This window comes from Pteropus medius, unplaced genomic scaffold, assembly GCF_902729225.1.
Source record: "Pteropus medius unplaced genomic scaffold, Ma_sr-lr_union100, whole genome shotgun sequence".
In the NCBI taxonomy this organism is placed as follows: Eukaryota; Metazoa; Chordata; class Mammalia; order Chiroptera; family Pteropodidae; genus Pteropus; species Pteropus medius.
In genome coordinates, this window is record NW_024351729.1 from 25,394,239 (window position 1) to 25,398,977 (window position 4,739).

The 4,739-nt window shown below is 33.0% G+C and overlaps 1 long non-coding RNA gene across 1 annotated transcript in view; it reads right to left on the reverse strand.

Moving 5' to 3' along the window:
- Positions 1 to 2,136: 2,136 nt before the first annotated feature.
- The window catches only part of LOC120587706 (uncharacterized), a 20,068-nt gene continuing 17,465 nt past the window's right edge, over positions 2,137 to 4,739 (reverse strand). The window contains exon 2 of the long non-coding RNA XR_005649072.1: positions 2,137 to 4,085. This is a non-coding gene — a long non-coding RNA (uncharacterized LOC120587706). The remainder of the gene's footprint in view (positions 4,086 to 4,739) is intronic.

A 4,739-nucleotide genomic window follows, 5' to 3' on the forward strand; every position in this document is an offset into this window, starting at 1 on the left:
ATAATAATTACTATTATTTAGGTATAAAAGATGCTGCAGGTAATAACATATAAAGTTTTTGTTTATACATATATGTAATACTTTATTATTATAAATAATAGCGTAGCACTGCATTCATCTCTAAATAAAGCCCTAAACATACTTAAATAAAATTCAAATACATTTATAATAATAAAGTGCTATATAATTGTAGTGATTATTTCAAAATATTTGGAAAAAACAGGAAATAGGGAAAAAGGGACAAAAATCCTATATTACACAAATCCCAAAAATAACTGCTTGTTGACATTTTATTCTATTTCCTTTTGGTCTTTTTTCTACATAAAAGTTGTGTTATTGTTGCTGTCATTGTTACCGTCATTTTCCTTGGTTGTAATTATAAGCATAAAAAATTTATAGCTCACTTTTTAAAGGTAATATATCTCTAGCATTTTTCAAGTTTCTATAAAATCTTCACAAATATAATTTAAACTTTTTAATCATAACACAGCCTTTCATTGTATAGTAGTAGCCCATTAACTTGATAATTTCTAAATGGAAATTCAAGCCCTTTCCAAATAATTTTAATGTTTATTCTTTGAATGTTTTAGAGTACGTTTTCATTAGAATGTAGGGGTATCTTTCTATTATTTGTAGTTTCCTTGTTTAAATCTGCTTAGTTGTTTTAAATAGTCATTTGCTACAAATCTTTTTAATTCATAGGAAACTTAAATGTTTATACTCAAGAAGCAATGGAATTTACTTAAAAATGCTAAAGAGTAACTATTCTGAGTTTTTCTAGTTCTGTTTTATTTTTAAAAATTACCCTGCTATATTGATCAATTATAAGCAAATAAAAATTCTTGTATAATATTTGTTTTTTACAGTAAGATACCTACTATCACATGAAATGTTAAAATAATATATATTTTGTGTATATGTTCCTAGTTTAATTGAGAAATTAGTGACATACATCACTGTATAAGTTTAAGGTGTACAGCACGATGGTTTGATTTACATATATTGTAAATGAGTACAATACAATCACTTTGTTGATGGTTTCTTTTGCTGTGTAGAAGCTGTTTAGTTTGTAGTAGTCCCACTGGTTTATTTTTTATTTTGTTACTTGTGTTTTATGTGTCATATCTAAGAAATCATTACTAAAGTGCATGTTAAGGAGCTTTATCCCTATGTTTTCTTCCAGGAGTTTCATGGTTTCAAGAATTACCTTTAAGTGTATAATAGATTTTGAGTTAATTTTTGTGAATAGTGTAAGATATGAGCCCAGTTTCATTTTTTTACATGTGACTTTCCAATTGTCGCACCATTTATTGAGGGAACTGTCTTCTGTCTTTTCTCCATTGATTCCTTGTCAAATATTAATTGACTTTATATGGTCAAGTTTATTTCTGGGCTTTCGAGTCTATTCTGCTCTGCTCTACTAGTTTATTTGTTTTTATGCCAGAACTATACTCTTTTAATGACTATAGCTCTATAGTATAGCTTGAAATCAGGAAGCGTGATGCCTCCTACTTTTTTCTTCTTTCCCAGGATTTCTTTGGTCTAGTTCTGTTTTAACACAGTTCCGGAATTCCTAGAGTCTCTGGGAATTTTTAAGGGACTCAGTCACTAATGCTAATAACATTTTGGTTTTTGGAGGCTGTCCTTCTGGAATTGTCTGGGTAAAGTAATTTAGTGCTAATATTTGGAATATTTTCCCTATTCGTGTTTTGCCTAAACTTTATTAGATTTTTTGAATTACAAAAGTGATATGTTTTAACAAGTCAAACAATGCAGAAACATTTAAGAAAATATAATAACATGCCCCCTACTCCTGCCCCTCAATGTGCATGATAAAAGTTTGCAGTACAACCTGCTGTATCGCTGTGCTTATGTTAAAAAAAAAATATGCACAAACACGCAGGAAGAGTTTTGTTTTAAAATAGTTTTATACCACATACATTTGTCTACAATATCTTTTTTTCAATTAGTACTATATCATGGATATCTCTAGAGCAATAATGTATACCTAATGTCCTTTTTAATGGTACGCGGTGTGAGTGTATCATAATTTATTCAACTGTTCCTTACAACGGACATTCAAGTTGTTTAGAGATGGATTTTTTTCACGTTGTAAATAATGCCATAATAAAATTCTTAAACATATTCTTACATACTGGTTTTTATTTCTATTGGCTACATTCATCTTCATGGAATTTTACAAGCATATGGATTTTTTCATTTGCAGTAGATATTCCAGATATTCCAGATTAATTTCATAAAAAATTGTAGCAGTTGACATTCTTATCAGCTAGTTGCAGCTCGATCCTCAAAAATACTAAATTCTGTTGCTCTAACAATGACAATCTGACTTTGAAGAATTGTCTTGCTCAAGTTGTGTTTCCATACTACCAGTGGGGTCAAGTGTTTGTTGATGATTGTATTTTCTTGCCTGTGAATTCCCCCTATTCATTTGTTTGTGCTTTTTTTTTTTTGCTTTTGTCTTTTTCTTATAAATTAATAGAAAGAATTTGTGTATTAGGGAAAATGACACTTGGCCTGTCACATATGTTGCGTTTAGTTAGCTCTAATCTACCATTTGCTTTTCAATTTATGACATCTTTCCCCGAATAATTTGTAAACATAAGTATGAAACTTAATTGATTGGGGGTTTAGTTGAGGTGGAGAGTAAATTATGCCAACAGCATTTATTCAATGAATCATGTGTTGCTGTGAATTAAAACGTCAGTTCGGTTATATATGAAACTACCATATATATTTTCTATTTTATTTCATTGCTGTAACATCTCTACTGTAAGATATCATGGTGAGGAGTGTTCTATATTGGAGTAAATAAAGAATTAAACATTATGTTAGCTTGTTGACTATGAATATATTTCCTTAAATTCTTTCAATATTACCACCTGGACATTCAAATATAAAATATTTTAAGCTAATGTATAGAAACACCATTTGATCACAGTAGTTTTGTAAGAAATTTTAATATTTGGCAATACAAGATGGTACCCATGCCCGAAGAGGAATTTTCCATTCAAATAGCTAACCTTGTAATCAGCTCTGTGTTCTGCTTCTGTAAAACAGGCTTGTTTGCTGTAAACAACTTCTTTTTCTATTTGTGTAAACGTGCAGATCCACCCTCCCCTCAGGAATGCTTTGTATAGATAACTGATGTATTGACTAAATACCTGTTGGATCGGCCTGTAACCCATAGCAATTTCCTAGGTCTGCAACTGGCTGAGGACAAATCAACCAATCGGCCCATGCCAACTGTAACAGCATAGATATATAAACAAAATTTCCCCTAAGCTCAGGGCCCAGATTTCCAGAGCACTAGATCTTCTGGGACCGCCGGCGTAATAAACCTGAGTTTCTACAACCCTCCTTGATTTCTCGCTTGATTTCTCGCTGATTTCAGTTTTGCAATCTTTCTGCAACACGCCTGCATTCACAATTTTTCACACCATTTCCAACAAATGAAATTCATTTTTTACATTTACATAGAATGTGAAAATGATCTTTATGCTTATGCTTCACTCCCATTTTTTCAGGCAAAAATTAATGGCCATTTCTTGAAAACTATATGTGATTGCTACGAATATATGCAAACCTGTGGACTTTTCCACACAAAGAAATAAAAGATACACATTGATCGACTCAAAAGTGAATTTAACATCAAAGCTGCTGTCGTTTAGCGTAAATGAGAGGAAGAAATTGTGAAGTGCAATTTGATAAAATGCAAATGTCATCTCTGACATTTAGTGGATTCCATCTTATGATTTGGGTGACAAGTGATGAAAAACTCTTGTGCATAAACATAGTTCACCAACGTCGTAATGGGATCAGAGCTACTGTCTCATGCTTCGTGAGACAAGAGCAGGCTTGAGTCAAGGAACACTAGATTTTTCCAGGACCCTTTTGGGTTAATCTATGTAGCGTCCATTCTGTCGTGAGGTCATTTTTGGCAGAGTCTGCATGCTTGATGTCAGCAAGTTAAGGATCATGGACACACATTTAATTTCAAGATCACTGGAGCAGAAATAACCATCAAAAGAATTTGCAGGGTTCCAGTTGTCTACAGAGTTTGCCTGCAGAAAAATTGAAAACAAAATTTTACTCTCTACTTCTGCCTAAAGAAACATTTTTCCAGCGTTGAAAAGTTAATACAATTGCCTCCTCCCGTCTCCTTTTCCAGAGCAGCAGTTTGGATAGAAATAGGCTCAGCGGCTTTCTGAACAGCGCTTGAGGCTTTGAGTGGAAAGAATGACCTCATTGATTTGATCAAAAAAGTATCCACCAATAAGTCAAGCCATGAAAAAACCCATCCATGTCCAATTGTCCTAAGTAAATGTTCCTTTACTCTCAACATTTCCTGTCCTCTTATCTATTTTTTTCCCCTGAAGTTCATTCAGATGTTTAAGACCTGTCTTCTAGAAAGCCAGCACAAATTTCTGTGTATAGGAGAAGTACATTATTTTATACTGCCCTTGTTTAAAACAAACACACACACACATAACTTGAAAGTGGCGATTTGCAGTCTCGAGTCTGATTCTGAAGCCTGTGTCTTTCATGGCAATGACCACCAGAGTTGCTGCAGGAAGACTGGTGGCTTCCTTTGCCATCAATGTTTGCTTAGGTAGAAAGCCAAGAAGCGCATACATTTCTTCTCCAAAGCTACAGATGTTCTGTCAAGCATTACAGGGCTCCGTCTCTACAGAAGATATTAAGTTTGTTCTTCTAGT